Source organism: Miniopterus natalensis, chromosome 2 (genome assembly GCF_054644295.1).
Source record: "Miniopterus natalensis isolate mMinNat1 chromosome 2, mMinNat1.hap1, whole genome shotgun sequence".
Taxonomy (NCBI): Eukaryota; Metazoa; Chordata; class Mammalia; order Chiroptera; family Miniopteridae; genus Miniopterus; species Miniopterus natalensis.
Window position 1 is genome coordinate 117,366,002 of NC_142082.1, and position 27,800 is coordinate 117,393,801.

General features: G+C 34.9%; 1 long non-coding RNA gene across 2 annotated transcripts in view; it reads left to right on the forward strand.

Annotated features, from left to right (window-relative positions):
- LOC148093792 (uncharacterized) overlaps positions 1 to 27,800 on the forward strand; it is a 205,392-nt gene that overhangs the window by 99,349 nt on the left and 78,243 nt on the right. The window lies entirely within an intron of this gene.

Consider the following 27,800-nt stretch of genomic DNA (forward strand, 5'->3'; position numbering starts at 1 on the left):
TTGGATTTTCACATTAATGCTGTACCTTGGTGAGAAAATACATTAGTAAAGAATAAAAGCGAAGGAATTACACATAAATACAATTCACAACAATTATGATTTTTTTCATACTAGAATACCAAAACAATAAATGACTGAAATGTTTCTAAATATTTCATTTCACAAAGTATATAGTATTCCTCTTTCCTCATGATTTTCAGCCTCTTGCTTGTCACCTACTTCCTGGCCTGTTACCTATTGGAACATTTGCTACTGTACCTAGTCTGTATTAAATTAACACTTTTCATCAACATGGCTCTTTGGCATTTTTACCTTATAAAATAAAAATATTACCTAAAAATAATCAGAGTGTGTGGCTTTTTGTTTGTTTGCTTCCTTTCCTAAGCCATACTATGTTCTAATGATAGCTCCGATTTAGTAACATTTTTTATGTCAGATAGCTTATCCTATTTGAGTCTAAGTTACCTCATATGTAAACTTCATCATTCGTGTTGAGCTGTTATAAAACAGCCTTCAAAAAGTTTGTATATACTGTGTAATGAATAAATGACAGTCACCTTATCATTCACACCTACTCTGAAAGGCATTTCAAAGAAAATTGCCTAATTCTATTGAATGACTACTGAAAATGAATATCATTCATTTTCTCAGCCCAAAGCATTTCTGTGCAATAAGTCTCATTCATTCCTAGTTTGTACCTTTTCCTTTCGTACAATGATTCTTCCACATTTTGTCAACTCCTGTAGTGTAAGTGCCTGACAATTAATACTATTATTTTTTTTAATTTCACCCAAGGATATGGTTTTAGAGAGAGGAAGGAAAAAAAAGAGAGAGAAACATTGATTAGTTGCCACCTATATGTCCCAAACAGGGATTGAACCAGCAACCTAGGTATGTGCCCTGACCCGGGAATCAAACCTACAACCTTTCTGCTATACAGACGATGATTCTCCAACCAACTAAGCCACCCAGCCAGGGCAATTAGCCCTTTTTGATTGTCATGTGTCTGATATTAAGTGTTTGATTGCCAAGGCATCCATTTCAAAGACATCCATCTGGAATAAACATTGCCAGCTGCACAACTAGATAAAGAGCCAGCCTGCTCCACCCAAGAAGTTCCCTTCTTTACAAAGTTCTGAAGGACCTAGAAAACTCACCATTTGACTAACTACTTGCTTTTCCCTTCCTATGCTATAATTCCATAGTTCCCATTTGTTTGTTTTAAATTCACTAATAGAAAACCCGTGAAAACTTTGGCACCTCACCCTTGACCCAAATAAAGGCAGAACCCCAGGTCCATTCTCTCTCCCCCCTCCCTTCACTGGATAAATGAATGCATGACTTTCTCTTAAGCTACTAAGCAATCTTTTTCTAACCCTAGAGAAAAGACATGTGCAGTCCATAAACAAAAGCCCGGTTTATAGATACAGAGAACAAATTGGTGGTTGCCAAGAGGTAGGGGTGGGTGGGGCAAAATGGGTAAACTGATGTTTTCAGTTCAAATTAATTGAATAAATATTTTTCTGAAAAGATTGACAACATAAAATGAAGAATCAAAACCATAAAACAAGATAATATAAAGATTAGGCAGATTTGATAAAGAACCAAGTGGACATTCTAGAACGGAAAAAGATAGCACTTGAAAAAAAATTTTAAAACCTTATTGAAAATATATTTTTAAATGCAAATGTATTTGTCTTCAAATGAGCTCAATTGAACTCTTTAAAATCAAAGAGAAAAAATTAGAAAAGGAGGGAGAAGGGACAGAGAAAGAGAGAGATTGAGGTTTGAGGTTGGAGATTTTTAAAAACACACCTATAAATGCACAAACCTTTAATACTAAATAATTCAGAGGTTAACAAGCAAATAAAAGTGACCAGGGAGTTATAAAACAAAGTTAAATTTAAGCAAGATAGATGGTGAGGCGGTCCCAAAACTCTCCCCCAATAAAAACAACAGATAAACAACCACAAACCAAAATTGCTTTAGGAAAGCTCTAGACCAGGGGTGAGGAGCCTTTTATCTGTAAAGGGCCATTTGGATATTTATAACATTCACAGGCCATACAAAACTATCAACTTAAAAATTAGCTGTGAAAAAAATCTAGATTTATTGAGTCCCATCTGTGGTTGCCTTGGCAGGGCCAGACACTCCCCACCCCTGCTCTAGACTATAATGAGAAAGCATCAGTAGCTCTGCAGAGGTCAAAAAACAAGGATAGCCACATAGAAATACATAGAAAGCATTTTACATGCATTGCCCATCCCATAGTCCTGAGCAGCTTGGTACCAAGAGGGATTCTCTCAGAGGGATTTCACCCCATGGGGAAAGGGAGAGCAGGGGAAAACCAGCAAGCCTCATCACCATGGACATTTGCAGACTTTGCTACTGAGGAATCCCAAAGTCTTCATCAATGCTCAGCTCTGCTGATGGAGCTGCCTGGAGTCCCAGTCAGTATGTCTCTGCCCCATTGCTGGAGTTGTCACTGTGGTGACACCTTGTCCCCAGGTGCCCTAGTCACTGCCGTGCCCTGCTCTCCAGTGTCAAAATGCCATAGCACCTCATTTACAACATGAGCTGCCACTGCTCTTCACCCAGCCCTGAGGTCCCCAATTATGGTTTTCACATGCCATTGCTCTGCATCTCACCTTGGGTCATAAGTCAGGGCTTTGACCCACCAACACCTGACTGCACTGCTGCAGCTATGTGCCCCAGCTTGAGGGTTCTAAGTCGCAGCATTTTATAAATTACCAGGACTTCACTGCTGTTGCTTTGTGTTCTATCTATAGGTCCAAAGTTGAGGTTTTAACCCATCATCACTGGGCTACACTGGTACAGCTATGTGTTCCAATCCAAAGGTTATAGGTCAAAGCTTTGACCTGCCATCATCTGGGCTGAGCTTCTAATATTCTGCAATTGCCTCCAAGGGCCAGAATCAATACTTTGATCCACTATCTTCAGGGCATGGTATTATTGCACCCTGCCCACTGGGCCCAAGTTATTGCTGTGCCCTGTCATCACAGTGCCCATGCTGCTGTTGCTGCATTCTGCCCTCAGTGTCCAAGTCACTGCAGCAAGCCCCTAACCACCCAACCCCAGTTCTATAGAAGATTTGCATGCTCCTGTACCTCAGACACTGGCAGTAGTGCAATTGTGCTCCCTGGACAAAGATGCTATGGTAGTTCTGTGTGTGTGTGATCTCAGGACCCCAGTCCCACTTCTGCTCTGAGTGCTAGTGTACCAGATCTGGCAACAAGAGGGATCTCCTCAGCTAGAACTTCCTCCCAAGGGCAGAAAAGGAGAGTAGGAGGAAATCAGGAACCTTCACCTCCAAGGACCTCAATGACCCTAGTCATCAGTGCCATCCACAGGACCTCCACAGTCTTAACAACAGAAGATCCCCACCATCTTTGCTAATTTGACATCAGCTGATGGAACAGCACAGACTCCATCACTGTACCCTCTAAGGAAGTAGAGAAGCTGCACTCCACTGAGCCAGCAACCTCAGAACCACTTTTAGTTGAAAGTCTTTCCCTGCTGGAGCCAGTCCCAGAGCCTGGAAGATGCGACTGCTCCCACAAATGCATGATATCAATTCAAAGCCATTAGGAACAAGAACAAGCAAGGAAATACTACACCACCAATGTTGTTTCCAGTAAATGACCAGCAAAAAGTGGAGACCTATGAATTACTAAAAAAAGAATTCAAAATAATTATTTTAAGGTTTAATAAAATTCAAGAGAACCCAAAAAACTCAATGAACTTAGAAAAGAAAGAAGTTTAACAAAGAGATAGAAATGACAATCAAAGGAAAAATGCAATAGAGAGATTCAACAGCAGGCTTAATTGTGCAGAAGAAAAAAATCTGAGAAATTGAAGACAAATCTCTTGACATTATCCAGTCAGAGAAAAAGAAAATAAGAATGAAAAAGAAGGGCCTCTGGTTATATGGCAACATAGGAAGATCCTGAACTCACCTTCTCCTATGGACAGACTCTACAGCTACATGTGGAACAATATCTCTGACAAAAATCCAAATTAGTAGAACCAATCCTACACACCAGGAAAATGAAGACAAAAACAAACACACACACACACACACACACACAAAACCCACATTGAAACAGGTAAAGGAGGCTGAGACACAATCTCAACATAAACCCCAACCCCTGCCCAGCAACACACAATTGGGAAGGAACTCACAACTCCTGCTTCTCCTTGAGGAGTGAAGGATTTGGACCCCACATATGGTGCCCCAACTTATAAGATGTTCATCTGAGAGGCCCACAAAACATCTAGCTCTGAAAGACAATGGAGCTTGTGTCCATGAGACCATAAAGCTAAATAGCAAACTAAGAAAGTGTTTAATGGGTTTGTAAGGACTCACCATGGCTTTCCCACTAGGGATCAATGATAGGCAGCCCACTGAAGCACCAAGTATTTCCTTGAAAAAGGCTTATTTGCTTATCTTAAAAGCTGAAGTCCAAAGGGCAGGCTTTTAACACAGACCTAGAAGCCTATTATAATATTTCCTAGGGACAGGCCCGGCCAGTGGGCACCAATACTGCTGTCTCCTTCTGCCACTCTCCAGGTCTCCTGTATCTCCCCCAAAAAACTTGTCCATTCTGAACCAAAGTCTGGTTCATTTGCTTTTGCAGATGCCACCCAGGGGATGCATCCCTTGATTGCAGCTCTGGTGGCTAGTAGAAACCATTCACAGTTTCCACAGAACTGTAACAGAGAAATAGTTCTTTACTGGCTATCTTCCACAGCACAGCATGGAGACCGCAGACTAAAACACCAAAACTTTCCCTGAAAGAGGCCTATTTGTAGACTTTAAAAGCAACATCCTCAGGGGCAGAATTCTAATTTAATATGCAATCCTTCCCCCAAGACCAGAGAGGCTAGCAGGTGCCATCTTAATGTCCTAGTTCTGCCTCACCCCAGGTTACCAGTGTCTCTGTGAAAGGAGCTTGTGTATCCATCTGGTGCCCTGGTTTTTATGGCTGCTGCCCAATTTCCCCATCAAAGAGGTATATTCATGTACTTTAAAAGCTGCTGTCTGAGGCAACAGCTTCCAATCAGCCTTTATGTAGCTTACTGATATCTTCCCCTTGGAAACACTGACAGGTCTTGGCATACCCTCAACTATGGGAATTGCTAAGAAAAAGTCTACTTGGACAGAAGTTTGAGAAAGAACCAATGCAGGGTTCAGGACAAGGTTCATCTCCTACACAGGGCCACTTATTTGACTTGGAGAGGTGACTGTTTTATTTAATTCACAAAGAGCCAAGGAAAATAAAGAGAGAAATATGTCCCAAATGAAAAGCTAAAACCCAATGGGGACATTAATGAAATGGAGATAATTTACCTGATAAAGAATTTTAAAAATTGGCATAAAGATACTCACTGAGGTAAGGTGAATAATGCATGAGCAAAATGAGAATTTTAACAATAACAGAAAATATAAGAAACAGCCCCCAGAATAATCAGAGAGCTAAAATACTACAACTGAGCTGAAATATTCAATAGAGAGGTTCAACAGTAGACTAGAAAAGGTGAGAGAAAGGGTCAGTGAACTCAAAGGCAGAGAACTGGAGTTCATCTAGTCAGAGGAGGAAAAAGAAAAAGAGTGATGACATCTTAAAGAACTTAAGGGAAAATATCAAGCAGATGTTCACAGTATATAGATCCAAAAAAGACAAGAGAGAGAAAATAAACAGAAAACTTATTTGTAGAAATAATGTCTGAAAACTTTCCTAACATGGGGAAGGAAAACAGATATCCAGATCCAGGATGCTCAGAAAGTTCCAAAAGAGATTAATCCAAAAATTTCCACACCAAGACACATTATAACTAAAGTGACAAATATTAAGAACAACAAGAGAAAAACAACTTATTAAGTACTAAAGAACCCCCATAAGATTATCAGCAGATTTTTCAGCAGAAATTTGCAGGTTATAAGGGAATAGCACAGTATAATCAAAGAAGTGGAAGAAAAATACTGCCAACCAAGAATACCTGGAAAGGTTATCCTTCAAAATTGGAGAGGAAAAGTTTCCTAGGCCACAAAAACTAAAGGAGTTTATCACCTGGCCTTATAAGAAAATTTAAAGGGATTTATTTAAGCTGAAATGAAAGGGCACTAATTAGTAACATATGAAAGTATAAATCTCACTAGCAAGGGTAAATATATTATTAAATTCAAAATAATTCAATGATGTAATGGTGGTGGGTTACTTATAAATCTATATGAAAGTTAAAAGACAAAAGTAGTAAAAATAACATAACTACAATGTTATTAATGGATACAAAATATAATATGTAAACTGTGATAACAATAAGCCAGACAGAGAAAGACAAGTACCACATGATCTCACTTACATGTGGAATATAATAAACAAAATAAACTGATGAACAAAATAAATCCGGAGACATAGAAACATGGAACAGACAGACTGAGGGATCTCAGAGGGAAGGCAGGGGAGTGGGTGGGGAGAGATTAATCAAAGAATTTATATGCTTATATGCATAACCTATGGACACAAACATTGGTATGGGGAAGGCCTGGGGGGTGGGGCGTGGAGGAGATCAATGGGGGGTAAAAAGGGGACATCTGTAATACTTTCAACAATAAAGATAAATTTTAAAAAAACAAAACTTTTGTGCTGGTCTCAATCTATCAATAACCAATGGTATGGTTGGACTGACTGTTGTGGTTCTTATTATGTTTGCAAAATACCCTTCAACAACAATCATCAGGAAATCTTGAAAAATCCATGGTTTATTACTAATAGGGCCTGGAAATTACACAGCACACCAGTGCTACGCAGCAAGTTTGTGGGGAGAGGGAGACGGAGAGGGAGGGAGTGAGCACACAGGTTGGGGTTTTGCTTTTACTGGGGTTGAGAGCAGAAGCCTAGAGTTCTTCAGGATAGTCTTTATTGGTAAATTTAAAATATAAGAACAGGGATTTAAGGCACTAGAAGTAAAAGAAAAGAAGTAGCTTACATGGTCAGTTATTGAAGTTAACCAAGATCTCTAAAACAAAGGACCTCAGTGGTAGGAGAAAGCCTGGCTTTTTATCTAGTCTTGTGGCTGGCACAGTGTTTATTCAAAATAGCCATCTCTGGAGTGGATGCCTCTTTCAAATGGATGCCTTGGCAATCAAAGCTTAAGTCAGTCACTTGCATTACAAAAAAGAGAAAAACAAAAAAACAAGAAACAAAAACAGCCTCTGGGTTTATACAACAAAAACATAAATGTGGGCAGAGAGGTAAAAATGTAGCTTTAGAACGTGTTCAAGCATAAGTTGTTAGCAGCTCAAAATAGGCGGTTATAACTCTAAGAAGGTTTATGTAAGCCTCATGGTAACACAAAGCAAAAACCTATAGCAGATATATAAAAGAGAAAGAGAAAGAAATCTGAGCATACCACTGCATAAAATTATCACTCACAAAGGAAGAGGAGAGAAGAAACAAAGAAATTATAAAACAGCCAGAAAATAATGAACAAAATGGCAATAAGTTAATACCTAACAATACTAAATTATCTAAAAGAAGATATTCCATACAAATGGAGACCAAAAGAAAACTGGGGTAGCCATACTTATATTACACAAATATACTTAAAGAGAGACAAAGACTGTAATAAGAAACAAAGAAGACTATTATATAATTATAAAGAGGTTAATCCAACAAGATGATATAACACTTGTAAATATTTAGGCAATGAACATAGGAGTGATACTGTTGTAATTAACCTAGTTAGTAATAACAGGAAAGGAGCAAAGCGAAGGCTAAATATTATAGGCATGTCATTTGGGCAGCTATACTGGGAAGCTAAAGCTTTACACTCACCAGGGAGCCGCCAGTCTAGTCCCAGTAGATCGCTGAGGGAAGGAACTGGACAGGGAAGAAAATAGACACATGCTCAGTAAAGTCAGGGTGACACAGGGAAGGTACTTGTCTATCAGTCACACCTGGGAACAGGTCATTGGGCAGAGTGGGGGTGGCCACTGCAAGGGTGCAAAATTTGGGATATTTAATCCCCTAAAAGAATTTCACACACTTGATTTTTCAGTTCCTCTTATGCTCTTGGGATTCTTATTGCTCGGGGCACACTCTCCTATATTCATCCACGTGTCCCATGTCCATGTGGACCCCCAAACACAATGGACTAATGGACTGCAACTAGCCTGATGGTGATCTAGACCCAGCTGCAACATGGAATGGAAACTCTGGACACTGTATTTGCTTCAAGCTTTACTGAAACCCCAGCTACAATTCTTCTATAACTGGAATGGGTCTTAGAAAACTCAGGGATGTAATTCCATGAAAATAAAAATCATTCATCCTCCAGTGTGAGTCTCAGAAAATTATTTTTCTCGAGATATCATGAGGACCCCACCCCCAGCACCCAGTGGGGAAGAGGACACTCAAATTTCACCAAAAAACAGGAGCACCTAAATATAAAAAGCAAATATTAACAGACTAAAAGGAGAAAGAGCAATACAATAATAGTAAGAGACTTCATCAATACCCACTTTTATCAATGGATAGACCATCCAGACAGAATATCAATAAGGAAACCTTGGATTTATTCTACACATTACATCAGCTAGACCTAACGGATATTAATAAAACATCCAAAGCAACGGAATACACATTCTTCTCAAGCACATATGGAAATTTTCTAGGCTAGATTATAAATTAGATATCAAAACAAGTCTTAAAAAACTTATGAAGACTGAAATCCTATCAAGCAACTTTTCCAACTATAACAACATGAAACCAGAAATCAATTACAAGAAGAATATTGAAAAATTCACAAATATTTGGAGATAAAATAGCATGCTACTGAACAAACAGTGGGTCAAAAAAGACATCAAAAGAGAAATAAAAGATATTTTGATACAAAAGAAAATGAAAATACAGCATTCTAAAATTTATGGGAGCAGCAAAAGCAGCTCTAAGAGGAAAGCTCTTAACAATACGGCCTACAGAAGTAACCAAGAAAGATCTCAAACAACCTGATGTTATACCTCAAGGAACCAGAAAAGAACAAACTAAGCCCACAGTTAGTAGAAGGAAGGAAATAAAGATCAAAGCAGGAATAAATAAAATAAAGACTAAAAATAGTAGAAAGATCAATGAAACAGCAGGTTTTATAAAAAGATAAACAAAATACACAAAGTTTTAGCTAGACTTATCAAAAAAAAGAGGACTCAAACTAATAGAACTAGAAATGAAAGAGATGTTACAATTAATACCACTGAAATACAAAGGTGTACTTATATTATTATATAATTATTAACTTAGAAGAAATAAGTAAATTCCTAAAAACATACAACCTAACAAGACTGAGTCATGAAGAAACAAAAGATCAGGACAGACTGATTATTAATAAAGAGATTCAACCAGTATCAAAACTCTCCTGCCACCCCCCACCCCAAAACAAAACTTCAGGACCAGATTGCTTTACTGGTTAATTATACCAAAGACATTTTAAGAAAAATTAATACCGATTCACCTCAAAATTTTCTAAGAAATAAAAGAGAAATGACACTTTCAAACTAATTTACTAAGCTGGCATTACCCTGATACCACAGCCAGACAAGAATACTACAAGAAAAGAATGTTATAGGCCAATATCCCTGATAAATACAAATTCAAAAATCCCCCCAAAATACTAGTAAATTGAATTTAAGAGCACATTAAAAGGATCATACACCATGATCAAGTGGAAAACAACCCTGGGATGCAAAGATGATTTAACACTTGCAAATCACTTAATGTGATACACCACATTAACAGAATGTAGGCTAAAAATCATATGATCATCTCAATAAGTACAGAGAAATAATTTGACAAATTCAACATTCTTCCATCATAAAAACTCTCAACAAATTAAATATAGGAAAAACGCACCTCAACAGAAGACTGTGTATGAAAAGCCTATGACTAACCTCATACTCAATGGTGAAAGTGAAGGGTCTTTTCTCTGAGAGCAAAAAGAACACAAAAATAGTTACACTCAACACTTCTATTCAACATAATTCTGGAAGTATAGCCCCTGAAATTAGGCAAGAAAAGAAATAAAAGGCATCCAAATTAGAAAAAAGAATTAAAATGATCTGTTTTCAGATGACATGATCTTATACGTAAATCTCTAAAGACACCACCAAAAAACTGTTAGAACTAATAAGTAAATTCAGTCAAGTTGCAGGATGCAAAATTAAGCTACACATCACTTGCTTCTCTATATACTAACAATGAACTATCTGAAAGAAAAATTAAGAAAGCTATCTCATTTACAATAGCATCAAAACAATAAAGATAATTAGGAATAAATTTAACCAAGAAGTTGAAAGACCTATACACTAGAAACTATAAGAATTTGATTAAAAAAAAATTGAAGACACAAATAAATGGAAATATATCCCATATTCTTAGATTAGAATTAATATTACTATATCTATACTACCCAAAGTAATCTATATTTTCAATGCAATCTATCAAAATTCCAATTGCATTTTTCACAGAAGTGGAAAAACGCTATCCTAAAATTTATATGGAACCATAAAAGATCCTTAATATCCAAAGCAATCTTGAGAAAAAAGAAAGCTGGAGACATCACTTTCTGATTTCATAATATATAACAAAGTATAGTAATCAAAACAGTATGATACTGGCATAAAAACACTACATAGACAAGTGGAACAAAATAGAGAGCCCAGAAATTAAAGGCACATATATACAGCACTAATTTTTGACAGGGGTGCCAAGAACATGGAATAGATAAAGGACAGTCTCTTCAATAAATGGTGTTGGGGAAACTGGATACACACATGCAAAAGAATGAAACCAAATTTCTATCTTACACCACTGACAAAAATAACTAAAAATGGATTAAATACTTAAATGTAATACCTGAAACCATAAAACTTTCAGAAAAAAAGTCAGAGAGAAAGATCCTTGACATTGACAATGATTTCTTGTATAAGACACCAAAAGCACAGGCAACAAAAGCTAAAATAAACAACTAAGATTACATTAAACTAAGGAGAGTTAGTTAGCCCAGCAACAGAAAACATCAACAAAATAAAAAAGCAACCTATAAAATGGGACAAAATATTTACAAACTATAGATCTGATAAGGGTTACTAGCAAATTATATAAAGAACTCATATAACTCAATAACAAAAGAGCAAATAATCCAATTAAAAATGGTCAAAAGGCCTGAATATTGTTCCAAAGGTAATATTTAAAGGGCCAACAATTACATGAAAAGGTACTCAACATCACTAATGTAAGGAAAATGCAAATCAAAACCACAGTTATATATCACTTCACAAACCTGTTTAGATGGCTTTTATCAAAAAGAGTAAATTTTGGCAGGGATATGGAGAAAAAGGAATCTTTATATATGTATTAGCCAAGATCTGAAAACAATCTTAATGACCTCCAATAGATAAATGGATAAAGAATTTGTGATGTGGATAGAGAGAGATGAGAGATGATAGATGATAGATATATAGATGATAGAGAGATGATAGATGATAGAGAGATGGTAGAGAGATAGATTGATAGATGATAGATAGATAATAGATAGATGATAGATATAGATGATAGATAGATAGATGATAGATAGATGATAGATGATGATAGATGATAGATGATGATAGATAGATAGATAGATAGATAGATAGATAGATAGATAGATGATTAGATAGATAGATAGATAGATAGATAGATAGATAGATAGATAGATGATAGATAGATAGATAGATAGATAGATAGATAGATAGATAGATAGATAGATGATAGATGATAGATAGATAGATAGATAGATAGATAGATAATAGATAGATAGATAGATAGATAGATAGATAGATAGATAGATAGATAGATAGATAGATAGATAGATAGATAGATAGATGATAGATGATGATAGATAGATAGATGATAGATAGATAGATGATAGATAGATAGATAGATAGATAGATGATAGATAGATAGATAGATAGATAGATAGATAGATAGATAGATAGATAGATAGATAGATGATAGATATAGATAGATAGATAGATAGATAGATAGATAGATAGATAGATAGATAGATAGATAGATAGATAGATAGATAGATGATAGATAGATAGATAGATAGATGATAGATAGATAGATAGATAGATAGATAGATAGATAGATAGATAGATAGATGATAGATAGATAGATAGATGATAGATATAGATAGATAGATAGATGATAGATAGATAGATAGATAGATAGATAGATAGATAGATAGATAGATAGATAGATAGATGATAGATAGAATTAAATGCTATTCAGCCATAAAAAAGAAAGACATCCTGGCATTTGTGACAACATGGATGAACCTTGAGAGCAATATGCTAATAGGCCAAGGCAGACAGACCGTGGTTTGGTATCACTTACATGTGGAATCTTTAAAAAACCCCACAAATCTCATTTCATAGAAACAGAAATAAAATGATAGATGCCAGAGACTGAGGAGAGATGTTAACTGGGGTGATATAGGTCAAAGGATACAAACTTTCAATTATAAGAAGAAGAATTTCTGTAGAACTAATGTATAGCATTGTGAGTATAGTTAATAATATCCTATTGTATATTTGAAGTTCCTGAGAGTAGAACTTCTCTAGCATTCTACCACACACACACATACACAGAGTTAACTATATAACGGGATGAATGTGTTAATGATCTTGATCCTGGTAATGATTCCAAAATGTGTAGTACATCAAATTATCACATTGTGTACTTTAAATATATACAATTATATTTGTCAATCACTCCTCAATAAATTTGAGGAAAAGAGCAGAATTTATGTCAAAAAACATTATAAGAGATTAGAAAGGCACTTTATGATGATAAAGATGGCTACTAATGATGTTTTAATAGTTTGGAATATTTGCTAAAAATAACAAAGTCAGTATTATAAAACAAAACTATATAAGTACAAGAATATCAGAAATTATCTACTGTGAGGAAACTTATTCATTGCTTTAGTCCAGAGAAGTAAGTGGATAAATAATAACAATAGAAACAATCAAAAGTAAAGACAGATCTAACAAACATCATGAATGTGACAAGTCTTTGAAATCTATTGAACTCTGAAAGTGAATATTTACTGCCTAAATACTCAAAAAACAATAAACATGACCAGAATCTCCACTACTAAAAGAGCTCCAATAATCCCAAAATGTAAATATTGTCAAGATACCATTATCTGATTAAAGAGAAAGAAAATTAGAAATTTTTAACATTAAAATCAGAAAACCAAAATAGCCTAACAAATCAAAATATATAGTCTTTTTTCTTAAACAAATTTCTACTAAAGAAGTGAATCAAACAAAAACATTACAAGATCTAGAAAATATTTAAATAATGAAACCTGTAAAATACACCTGAAGTATATTAAGAAGATAATTCATAGCTATAAATTTTAAGTCAATAAAAAGAAATAATTAAAATAAATAAACTGATTCAAAAAGTTAGAAAACAAATCCCAAATCAAGCTAAAGAAAAACAAGGAGTAATTATTAACAAAAAAATCAAATTATTTATATACTTGAAAAAAGTATAGCCAATATAATTTAAAGCTATAGTCAACAAACTACTAACCAACTTAGTGATAAAAAAAGACAAAAAACAAATACATAAAATTTTTACACATGGAACAAAACCCCAAAATTTAGAAAATTAGAAAAACCATAAAAGCTTCTTTGCTCGGTAATAAAATAGATATGAAAACTTTGATAAAATAAAAAACTTTCTAGAAAAATAGAAACTAACTACATTTGCAATAATACCCCAAACATGTTAATTCCCACAGAAGAAATAATGCATCTGAAATGAGATTTCCTCCTAAAAGTGCTAGGCTATGGTTTCACATGGGAAATTTATAAAAATCCTTAACATGTAGGTCACTTCCAAGATATTAAAACACCTTTAGACCATAGATAAAAAATAACTAAATTCTTTTTTTCAAAGCAGCATAACACATATGCCAAAATGTGTCAAATATTGCATAAAAATACTACAGCTCAATATCATTTATGAGTCAGTCATAAGACAATCCATTAGAAAATATTTGCAAACAACTTAGCAGTTTATGAGAAGAGTAATATATTATCGCCAAGAAAATTTTACTCCAAGTATAAGGATTATTCAGAATTAAATAAGCTATCAACATAATTTATCATATTAATAAGCCCAAAAATGTTTCATACCTATAGATATTATTAAATATAAAAATATTCAATGAATTAGGAATTTATAGACACTTTCTAAGCCTGATAAAATATATTCATCTCAGCTGAAAGGGCTATATAGAAAACCACTAAAATTTTCCCTAGTGAAGTCAGGGACAAGAAAAGGATGTCTTCCCTCTATCTCATTAGTATTTAACACTGTACTTGAGTTACTGCCAAAACAGTTTGACACAAGAAAAAACTGGATATACACAAACTGGAAATAAGATGTTCTATTTACAGATAATGTGATTGAACACCTGTACAAAAGAAGAGAACAAGCAAACATTATAAGAAATAAAATAACAGCATAGTACAGAGTAAAAATAATATGCATAAATAAATAGCTTTCAAAGAGAATAGTTTGAACCATATCGAAGAATTTTTTTTGCTGGTCAAGTTACATAAAAATACCAGGAATTTAATTAACCAACAGTAATCAGATAAAAAGATATAATAAAATTTTAATGAAAGAAAGGACCCCATTTATAAGACCCCATTTATTGTTAAAAAATAATACAGTACCTACAAATAAGTTTAACTACAAATAAATAAGATCTTTACATAGGAACTTTAAAACACTCATGAAGGAAGAAAACAATTTCTAATGTAATATGTTTTCAGTTAAAAAGGAAAATAGTTTTTAAAGTAAAAAATTAGTCTAAAGATAATAAGGGAAATAAACATGAATAGACAGGAAAATTCTTTAAAAGTCTCCTAATGTTGAAATATACTATAAAGCTTCTATAAGTAAACAAGATAGCACATTAATAGACTATTGAATTAGAAGAAAACATCCAGAAATACACACACACACACACACACACACACACACACAAGCCCTGGCTGGTGTGGCTCAGTGGGCTGGAGCACTGTCCCATGCATTGAAAGGTTGGGGTTCGATCCCTGGTCAGGGTGCATTTGGTAGGCAATCGATGGATGTTTTCCTCTCACATCAATGTTTCTCTTTCTCTCTCTCTGTCACCCTCCCTCTCTTCCCCTCTCTCTAAAATCAATAAACATATCCTCAGGTGAGGATTTTTTTTTAATTTAAAATATATATATGATATTTTAACATATGAAAATGATTAACTCTCAAATTAGGTAGGAAAAAAAATAACTCACTCTATAAAAGTCTTTGGGAAAACTGGGTAACCATCAATACAAAAATTAATTTGAAACTATTTCACATCATACATTTAAAAAAATCAAAATGAATCAAATATTGAAATGTCAAATTTTAACAATTGCATGAGTTGCAGCTGGGAAATGAATGACCTCAATTTTCTCCTGCAAAACCAGAATGACCTTCTAATCACAGAATCTAATTTTCCAATTCTTAATCCACTGGACATATTTGAACATTTTGCAGCTGTTCATTTCCATTTGAAGTGCTCCAGGCTTTGGCGCCAGTGACTTCAGGGTTAAGCACAGACTCAGGCCAGGCTGACAGTTACATGTTCAGGATGCCAATATATAAAGAACACCAAAATATCACTGAATATGTGATGAGAAGATAAATGAATTTCCAAGATTTCTCCTAGGTACATCATTAAGTTGCTGAGCCTGAGGGAAACTGCCTTTGACTCACTCTCCAATGACAACAATGTTTGATGGAAGTAGGTTTTGTTAACTTTAAGACTTTTGTTTTGCTGAGTTATGTAAACTGAGGCAATGTCTTTTTCTAACAGCTCTGCATGCAAGGGGTTAGGCTCTTCTCTGAATGAGTGAGAACAGCATTTAGACAGTGAGGTTGGAATGGGCACCCAGCTATTGGTTTGCTGGGGATGTCCATCTCTCCATGTGTTGTAGAGCTTAATCTGTTCATCTCCCTGGTTCTTTAAAGTTGTCATCCCTGGGGTCTTTTGTGTTGCTTCAACATTATTATTTCCCCCTGTTGGGTCTTCCCTTTCAGAAATCTCATCCATGCTCATAATTCAAAAATCCTAATTCAAAAATGAATGATATATATTGATGATTCCAAACGTATAAAATGTTATCTGTAGTCTAGAAAGCTTTTGGCTGCAGACCACTACTACCATATCTCATTAAATTGTTACAAGCCAGAGATAACCACATGAAGGCATAGTAGTTAAGAGCACAGATACTGGAGCCAGACCACCTGGGTTCAAGTACCAGGTCGGCCAGTTACTAGCAACGTGATCTTGCACAATTTGTTCAGTTTCACTGTACTTGTTTCTCCAACTAACCAATAAAAGTACCTACTTCATATGATTTACAGATAATTAAATTGGTAAAGTATGTAGAACTGTGCATAGCACAAACTAAAAGCTATGTAAGTGTTAAATGAATATAAAAACATATGAGGTAAATTTACAGTGAATACATTCCAAATAGAACCTTCAAGAAATTTACCCACGTGCTTTATTAGAAAGTCAGTAGTTAGATATTTGTCATCCAGGACTTTGATAACCTGTTAGTGTTATCCAGGAGAGCAAGGCAGGTGACAGTCAGAGAAACAAAGTATTGCTCTTGCAAGCTCAATGAAGTAAAGAGATTCTTGTCTGTTTACTTTATATCTCTTCCTAGAGCAGCTATAGACATAAAAGCATAATATATGGGGTGTCCCAAAAAATGTATACACACACTTTGAATAATTATAAAGGCAGTGTTTATTAAAATACATTTCATTTTCAAAATTGAGCTATCAGCTGTTAAAGTTTGTATACATTTTGGGGGGACAACCTGTAGATTGTGGGGAGATGTCCCAAAGAGTCCGACTATAAGCTTCCACTTGACTCCTGGTAATAACAAGCACATGAGAGCAGACCACACTTCCTCCTCATTCCAAACCAAGGCTTTGGCCCCAAACCAAGCCTGTATTGTGATGGGGAGAGGATATGACATTGGAGTTCTTAACTAGACTAGACTTTTTCATCATTTAGAGAGAAATTATAGAATCTACCCAAGGCATAATTAAGAGATCTGTTACCCAGAAGGAAAGAAAGATTTGGCATTGCACAGTTGAAAACATTTATTAAAAAAGTAAATCCTTTTCAAGTGTGTACCCCACAGAGCTCAGACTCTCCAATAAACCTGTTATACTATATATAGCTATAAAGAACTTTGACATATGAGAGGCAGGCTGTGGTACTCAAACGGCTCTGGTTGGAAAAACTTCTGCAAAATTTAAAATATTTTCATCACGTCAAAAGAAATCAATAACATTTGATAGAAACCAGGAGTCATTTAACATGGCTTGTACTATAACTGATTTTATTGCAGTAACAATAAAAGTATAATATTAAAAATGACTCCTTTTAAATTCACCCAAAATAATATGTTAAAAATTGATAACAAAGGACAGGCAAGGATTTGGTAAACCTTTAGATATGTTGTAAAAGACTTCAAATCACCTTAGAGATGAGAAAGTAAGTCTAGGCCTCTGACTGCAGGGTTAACTGCTTAGTTCTGTTAGATTGAAATCCTCTATCACTTCAACCTGGTTGTTAATTTTAACAAAGAGTATTCTGTCTTTCATTTCTTACAGACCTATATGTTTGCTTGTCATCACTGAAACCAGCATTTTTTAAAATTATTTTTTAAATCCTCATATGAGAATATACTTTTATTGATATTTACAGAGAGAGGAAGGGAAGGAGGGAGAGAAAGAGAGAGAGAGAGAGAAAGAGAGAGAAACATCGATGTGAGAGAGAAACAGAAATCAGCTGCCTTCCATACACACCCTGACTAGAAACTCTCAATTTTAGTTGGAACATAAAGCAGACAGATGAAACAGCATGAGGATAGTAGCAAGTAAATCACAAATGATCATTTGCAAAGAGCAAGTCTTTGGGGGATCACAGCCAAAGAAAGATTCAGTTAGTTCCTCTACTTAAAATATTTTACCAAAATAGTTTTTTTTAAGTTAACTTTCATAATAGTACCCATAGAAGACACAGAAACAGCATGAAAAATGGATGACACAGGGAGAATGCCATGTGAGGGCAGAGGCAGAGACTGGAGTGGTGGAGCTATAAGACAAGAAATGCCAAGGATTTCATGCAACCACTAGAAGCTAGGAAAATGTGAAGAAGGATCCTCCCCTAGAACCTTCAGAAAGAGCAAGGCCTTGCACACACTTTGATTTTGGACTTTCAGCTTCCAGAACTATGATATAATAAAGTTGTTTGTTTTGTTTTGTTTTGGCACCAATTTGCTGTATTGAATTAACATATCCTTAGACAGTGAATACAGATTTTGGTTAAAGAATCTGCCTATTATGTGAAAGCTTCTAAACATGGCAAGATGGAAGATCTCTGCTCTATGTTAGTTTCTTCACTGCCTTTCTCCTGCCCCCATGTAATTCTCTCTAAATCTGAATCTATAAATACCATAGGAAAATTGACTGCAAACACCAGTTTCTCTAAATCAGCTTCAGCTGGTTCCTTCAGGCATTCTCTATACTTTCCAAATCTCTACATATCAGCATCTCAGTTGTTCCAAATCCCCTCTCCTTCTTCCTTTTCTTCCTTCATCATGTCTCGCTCTCTGTTCTCTATCTCTTTCATTAGTGCCTCTTCTTTCTCATTTTGTCAAATTTTACATTTGAAATATAGCTGAGGAAACTCTTCAGGACACTTCCTCTGGCAACTGCTCACTTCCCCAGCTTGTTCACACAACTACCAGGATCCCAGTACATTGCTTATCCTGTTCTACAGAAAACTTCCACCTCAGTTTCCTCAGGTTCCTCTCTAAGGAAGTCACAACAGAAAGAGATGGCCATTATTCAGACACTCTATAAAAATGTGTTTCTCAAAGTGTGATCCCCAGACTAGCAGAGTCAGCAATACTTGAGGACTAGTTAGGAATGCACATTTTCTAGCCACACCCCAGACCTACTAGATAAGCAATTCTGGGGTTGGGGTCCTGCCATTTTTGTTTTAATAAGCTCTTCAGGTGATTCTGATGCATGCTAAAGTTTAAGGATTGCAGCTATAAATGATTCTCATCAAAGTAATTCATCCTGTAAGAAAGATAGTAGCTGAGTGAGAGAGGTGAGCCAGATGCAGATCAACATGGTTAATTAAGAAAGAAACAGTGACAAGGCAAGAGCTGTGTACTGTGGTTCCTTTCTTGGTACTTTAATCAGAATAAATGAAATGATCATTATCAACTAGTTATGATGGAAAACATGAATTTTAATTGATGGCTTGATTTTTATCATTTATCTACTTAGCAAATATTTTTTGAAACTTTTCTAGGCAATGAGGATACTACAGTCAGTAAGACAGTCCCTGTTTTTCATAGTCAAATTCTAGTAGGTATAAGAGAAAAAAATCTCCTCTATACATTTTTGTCTCTGGCTGGAACTAAGAGTTAAATTGACATAAGACATATGGACACGAGAAAGCATAGAAGTTTTATTAAATTTTTACATGTATATGGGAGCCTTCACAGGAAAATAAAAGCTTGAAGAAATGAACAGAGTAGAAACCTTTATACCTTTTAGACAAAGAAACAATACACTTGTAAAGAATTGACAAGACAGAGGGCTTTGGGGTAGGGGCAGTAAATTGTAAAGATGTGAGAAGAAAGATAAGGGTTAGTATAACAAGGTTTATTTGTACGGATTTCTCAGCCTCAATTCCCTACCCCCAGTGATAAGAATGTCTTCCTTCCTTGTACAGGGAGGGCACCTTTCAAATGGGAGTTTTATCTCCCACTTTCAGGAGAGAAAAGGAGAGTCAGAGTACCCTTCTTAACACTGTTTTTGAAGTGCCTTTAACTTAAAATAAGCAACATGCCAACATGACATGATATGCTCTGAATTCCTTCACGGGGAAGACAGACAATAAAAAGTAAATATTGGAAAAGTATAGGTTAATTATAAGAGCTATTAAGGAAAGTTGGTAAGGGATTAGGTAATAACTGGGATTGAAAGATGAGATGAGCATAAAAGGGAAATATTTAAACAGAAAAAAATGAATGAAGTTTGGGAAGATACCTTCAGTTTGGGAATAATATATTCTGGTAGAGAGAACAGAAAAATGCAAATACTTTGGGGTGGATAGCAAGAAGGTCAGTGTGGCTAAAGCAGACTTAGTGAAAAAAGAGATGGGTAGGAGATTAAAGTAGAGGCCAAATCATGTGAAGCCTTGAGGATATTCCCAGGACAGATTTTTTTTCTGAATATTATATGAACTCACTGGAAATTTTTCAGTGAGGGGATTGACATGATTTTATCAGCTGCTGTGTCAAGAGGCTATAAGTAGGGCAAGAGTAGAAAAATGTAAGACCATTTAGGAGCTTATGTAGAGATAAAATCAAGTTGATGGTAATTTGGATTAGAGTAGCAGCAGATGAAATAAAAGACATGGTCAGATTATGGATATATTTTAAAGGTACAACTAACAGAATTTATGGATGGGTTGGATGTGAAGTGTGATACAAGAACACATGGATGATTTCTAGGTTTGGGGGCTGAAAAAATAAGTACCGGATAGTGCCTTTTATCGAGATATGGATCACTACGGGAGCAACAGGCTTCGAGGGAGATAGTGAGATCAATTTTGCCATGTTAAATTTGTCTTTCCAAGTAGAGATATTGAGTAGAGTGTTGGATATATCATACTGGGGCTGGGGGGATAGGCAAGACTGGTGAGAAAAGTTGGGAGGAATTCATGAGTTAAGAGAATCATTCTGAAGACAGTACAGACCATAGGTGTGAGAGAAGGGAAAGTATTTGCAGGTAAGAAGGGGGATGCTGAACATTCTTGATATGACATGGAATGTCCACCTAGAAACTAAATGTCAGGATTTAGGGTAAGCATCCAATAATATTTGTCAATGGGTTAAAACAGACTCTTCACAAATATGTGTCTGCATACACCCTGAATTTCCTTTCTACTATCACCTCTCAGTGAACTACAAAAGTCAGAAATTTTCTACCAATTAATCAGGGTTGGTAATGCTTTAATACAAAGACAAAAAGGGGGGGGGGACTGCCTCAAAGGAAAAATAGAAGTCAAATTTTAGATGTGTTTTCTTATGTAGAAAAGGGTTATAAGAGAATATTTATAGCAAATATACTGTTATTCATAACAAAAAGCACTATAACAGTAGATCCACAGCCAAACTTTAATGATTTATTTAATGTATTACATATTGTCAAGAGAGTTTAATAAATGTGTTCTATTGCCCATTAATGTGGTATACAGAAACAAATAAACTGATTTGATTTAATATATTTTCTTAAAATATTTCTATATATCTTCTTGGCCAAGATATTAAAGTTATAACTCTAAATATTTCTTTTATTATAGCCTAAAGCCACAGAATCTATTTTTGTAAACTTGTTAATATATACATATTAAATACCTCCAATATTTGTATTTAAGAAAATAAATTAATAAATATTTGTCCCAAATGTTATTTGAACATAATTTTAAACAGCTGGCATTTGCATCTTAGAAAATTTTTATACTCAGCATAAAGAAAAGCACACAAAAAATAAAATTGTAGATAAATAAGAAAGCAAAAAACTATAGTAAAATAGTGAGAGGTTGAATTAATATCATGGCTTTTACCAACAGGACTAGTATGATACACAAATAAGTTTTGTGTTTTTTTTTTAATTGTAGAGAAAAAAATTCTTTTGTAAACAATACACTTTGGTTGCAAATTCACACTAGTAATTTCATAGCAAATGTATAACACGTGTACCACCATGAAGAGAGGGCATGCTGTAATCAGACTGCTTTGTGAATTTACTATAACAAAATGATTAGACACTGGATTTAATCATGCCATGTCTGGGATTTGGCATTCTAACAACTGTAGCCTAGCTGCCAGCCCTGCCACAGTGATAGAAACTTACCAGTCCTTTGTAATAAGCATATCTGGAGCTATTCCTTTGATTATTTTCAAATGAGAGAGAGAAAAAAGAATTATATACACCATCTACATTTGCAGAAATGGCATGACTCGTATGTGATTTGAGGCTTTTCTTACATGTTTTGCTATCCAGTGGTATCCAAATGAGCGATCACGCTATGAACTCAAGAAAGGAGTATTGGATAGTTTTCATGATGGTACTAAAAAATGATTCTAATGAATTCTGATAAACATGAACTAATAAAATAATCTCAAAGATTTCAAATTATGTTATGCTGGGGTACAGAGTAGCTTGCTATAGTTTTTAGCTGCCTTTCCTTGTTCTAAAGGGATACATTATAGCATAAATACTAGAATAAGAAGTTAAATTTTGCTGCCATATCATATCTGTTAAAATGTAACAAAAATCTATAATAGAGTTAATTGCAAAATGCCTGTTCTCAATCATCAAAATCCCAAATTGCATCATATTTTCTTTTTTGATAACTGCTTCTAGAATGATGGTGCCATTAACAGAAAAAGAGAAATGTTGCAAGTCAAAGCTAATTGGAAGGGAATATTAAGATTCTGTTTTCAGACTAGAATGTAAAATGGCATTATATTGCACAGATGAAGATAAAGATAATTGTTTGTAATTCTCTTACTGGTGTGCCTGAAATAGAGTAAACAATGCTAGGTTCTGTCAATGACAAAGCTGAAAATTTTAGTAGTTTCATACAATAAATGTACTCCTTGCTCCAAGCAGGGGTACTTATTCAGGGGGCTGCTCTTTATATCTTGATACTGGAGAGACCTTATTCAGTATGTCTATTCTTTTGGTGAATAAAGATTAGGAGAGTCAAGAATTGTGTATAGAAGATACTTAGAAGCTGGGCCTTGAAGTGATATACATTAATCACCTTCGTCCGCACTCCATTGTGTAAAACTCTAAGGAGGCTCGGAAATACACTCTAGTTGTGTGCTAAGGAGTAAAAGGTGAGCACACAAACCTCTGTCATATTTTGTTTGGTTGAGAGGTGAGGAATTGCGATGTGAACTCGGGCAGCAGCATGGGTGTGACCACAAATGTTTATTTGATAATAGCTGGTTACTTCAAAAAGGTGGCTATACATGAAAAAGCCAAAGTTTAACACTGCATCTTATCATGCTATGGTACTTATGGAACATGAGTAGATGTAATTTTTAAGTACATTATTATTAAATTAATCTTTATAAATATGAATCACATCAATGTTAAATATTTTGTCACTAGGAGAAATAAAAACAATGAACTGGTTAAAGAGATCCAAGGTTTTTTTCTCTTCTTTAGTTTTACACATCATTTAATTCCACATTTTAAAAAAATATATTCCGTTTCTCTTGGTAAATTAAATTGATTTCTTCTAGTTTGGACCTCTGTGGAAATATAGCCCCTTGTTATAGCTGCACAAAAGAACTATGTATTTTAAACCTTGCTTTTCACAATATTAAATACCTCCCCTATACTTTCTTCATAGATACTGTTTTAGTTTTTTGTTGGATTAAACAAAAATTGCAAAATAGGAGACTAGTCATATTTTCTGGCAAGGCGCACAAATCAAATCCATAAATAGATATATTTAGTATTTCTAATTAAATACAACAAAAAGTAGCTGCTTTCATATAATGTGATGCAAAGTGGTGCACATTTCACAGTAAACATTGTTAACTAGGATTAATAGTTGAAATTTACCTCAAATGCTTTTTTAATAGCATTTTTTTCAATAAATGATTTTTTTTTTCAATTGGCAATTCTAATATCCTCAATGTTCATTTTAATTATAGACATGTCACTCTGACAGATGTTCCCAAGGGAAATGTTTATTTCATACTGGCAGAGAAACATCTGCTGTTGGAAGGAGAGAAATTGGCCATTTTATTTCTCGAAATTTTATTATCTTGGGTAAACATTTATTTTATTAGGAATGGGCAACCATTTCCTTAATATTCCCTGGAATTCCAATTGTGTTCTGCTGAGAACATGAAAATGTTTTTGCAATATCTATAATCTTTTTATTTGCATATATCCATACAACCCAAAAGTAATAAAGCTGAGATAGAAGACATAACTCAGCTAAAATTATAAATATAATAATGAAAAAAGAACACCTACAATTTAAAAAGCAATCAACCTTTTTTACTTATCGATCTGAAACTAACTTTGGACTTGGAAGAGATTTTTCTCATTATAAATTAAAGGCCAGAAATACATCTGGTGTGTTCCTGAGTTCTGTGGTTGTACAGAGTTTTATCTGGACCTGATTCTTATCTTCTAAAGAGTTCTAAAGGAAAGGAAATGGCATAAACCACAGCATACACTTTCCTATCTCCACTTTTCAAGAGAAAATCAAACTAGGTAAGCTCTTATTCAGCGAATACCTTATAAGCAATGGGCTTTTTTAAATAAGAAAAACCTAATGTCCCAATGTAAAGGCTCTTAAATATGGCTGTTAACTCTCTAATGAACTGTGACATAATACTAAAGAAGAAATGTCTAAATTTATCATTGCTTCCAGCAGAATAGCTGAACATAACAGACATAATAGTTGTATTAATATGAGTCCATGTGTTTTTGTCTAAGCCAAATAAAAATTAGTAACATAATTTTTGTAAAGTAAAAATTGTTTTTCCAAGCAAAGTAAATATGATGATTATATCTCTTCTAGCAATACTAGAGTTATGACTAGTTCCCAAGAAGCCTAGCAGACAAAAGTTGTTTGAAACTTTCTAGAAAGCGATTGGTTCAAGGACTTCAAGTAATTCATAGCAATGGCTGCTTTTACACAGGTGAAGTGATTATTGCTGCAGGAAGGTCAATACTTAGAATTTGTTCTCAAGTCCAAGTCCATTTACCTAAATTCAAATCCAAACTCAACAGCTTTCTATCTGTGTTCAGACAAATTCTCTAAATTCTCTGTTCTTCAAGATTATTATCTGTAATAGAAAAAGAATGGCCATACCTAATTCATAAGATTCTAAGTAGCAATTTTATAAAGTTCTTACAACAGTACCTGACACACAGTAAACTATTGTTGTTATTAATCTGATGTTTATCAAGTAAGAGAAAATGAGATTGTAGGAGGGCACAAAAGAAATATATAACCTGGTGTCATCCTTCTATTTTAGACCAATGAGATTAAGCTAGATGACACATTCATTTACTCACTCATGTAATATTTTGTAGGCATAGTCTATATCAGGCTATTTGTTAGGGACTGTGATTACAGCAGTGAACAGCACAGAAGTGGCCTAGCCCTACAAAAACTCAGGGAATTTTGCCATTAGAGAGTACTATGCAAAGGTATGCAATTAAGAGTTACAACTGCCTTAAAGCAACTGTTAAGTGCTCTACACCTTTATAATGAATAACAATCGTAATAATACATTAATTTTAATCAACAGCTATTCTATTTTAGCCTTTTGTTGTTTGTTTGTGAAGCTCTTTATTTCAGCATCTTTTTTAAAAAATATATATATCTTTATTGATTTCAGAGAGAGGAAGGAAGAGGGAAAAAGAGAGAGAAACATCAATGATGAGAGAGTCATTAATCAGCTGCCTCCTGCACACCCCTGACTGGGGATCGAGCCCACAACCTGGACATGTGCCCTGACCGGGAATCGAACTGTGATCTCCTGGATCCTAGGTCGGCACTCAACCGCTGAGCCATGCCTAGTGGGGCTTCACCATCTATTTTGAATAACAGCCTTGCTGGAAAGAGTATTCAAGGTAACACAAAACAAGGATCTGAAATCAAGAATACTCTATCCAACAGGTATTTTATTTTAAATTTATCTTTATCTTCACAAGAAACCATAGGGTGTCTATTACACCCATATCATAAGGAAGAATCTTGAGATTGTACATAATTTAATGGTGTGTCTGAGATGACACAATCAGTAAAGTAACATGGCCAGCATTCACATTTCTGCCTTTATTTACTTCACTGGCTATTACAAAGCAGAGTTCCCCTTTTTGGAAATCCCCAGATTCTGTACTCTGTACAGTTTTTCCTTCCTGAGTGCTTTCTTCCCTCTCAGAGAACCATTCTTATTTTTACCTCAAATCAAAAACAGATTGTTTATCAAACCTGGCTGCACATTGGCTTCACCCTTAAAATATACTTATGCCTTGGTTCAACTACCAGAGATTCTGATCTAATTGGTCTGAAATATTGCCTGGGTATTGAAAATTTTTAAAGCTCCCCAGGTGACTTTAACATACAGTAAAGGTTTAGAACCAATGAACTAAGATATAAATGACTGCTTGGGTAGTGCTTAAAACAGGGACCAGAGATTTAAATTAGGGGGAGAGAGTTATAAATAATTTCTCAAGTATCTGATACATTGGAGATACAAAATGTAAGAAAAAAAAAAAAACTCTCAGAGTGTTATAATCTACAGTTATGCTAGAGGAGAGAAAAAGAGATAGGTTGAAGGCTGGGTGGCAGGGGTGAGAAGCAAGGATTCAGGAGTTAAAAATTCTCAGTATAGAGACACTATATGGAAAAGATATCTGCACCTTCATGTTCATTGCAGCATTATTTACAATAGCCAAAAGATGGAAACAACCAAAGTGTCTATCAACAAATGAAGGGATTAAGAAGTATATTTATATATCACAAGTACACATACACACAATAGAATATAATTTAGCCATAAAAAAATAAGAAAATCCTGCCATTTGCAACAACATAGATGGACCTTGAGGGCATTATGCTAAGGTAAATATGCCAGACAGAGAGAGACAAATACTATATAATCTCACTTATATGTGGAATCTTAAAAAAGAAAATAAAAATACACTTCACAGAAAAAGAGATCAGATTGGCAGTAATCAAAGTTGAGGGATAGAAGGTGGAGGAATTGGATGAAGGTGGTGAAAACGAACAAGTTTTCAGTTATCAGATAAATAAGAACAGGCAACTGATTGCAGCTACCACACTCCTTTTGAAATTTTTTACCAAAACCCCACGAGTCTTAAGGGATCTGTCCAAGTGACAGATCCTAAAGTGTAAGCTTTATGACACCAATGGCAAATCCACCTCTGAACATAAGCTATTATTATTGTCAGGAACATCTCTATAATTTCAATAGAGGGTAGTAATCTGGCTAGAACATGTGGATAAGTAATGAATATTACTAAAAGCCATTCTAAGCATTTTACAAATATTAATGCATTTAAGCTTCACATGAACCTTATTGTATAAATATTGTTATGATCACCATCTCTCAGATGAGGAAGGTGAGGCCCAAAGAGGTCAATGACCTTAACTCAAAGAGTAAATGGCAGATGTGATCTGAACACAGGCTTTCCTGACTCGACAAGGGCATGCTAGGAATCTCTGCAGTTCAACCTCTTAGGTTATTCCTGAAGCTGAAAATGCATAGCCCTTTACCGTAGTTTGAGGAACTGTCATATTTATTTCAAATAACTGAACAGGAGTGTGTTAGTGATGAAGATAGTGGAAAATTGCTTGATTGGAATGAAAGATGGGTCTAAGGGATCAGAATAGGAGTCTGACACATGCCATTGAGGCAGCTCACTCAATAAATAAAGGGAAATGTTAAGGTGAGCCTGAAAAGGAAAAAGGGAACAACTGAAAGAAATGCCAAGAAAATAAATATAGCATAG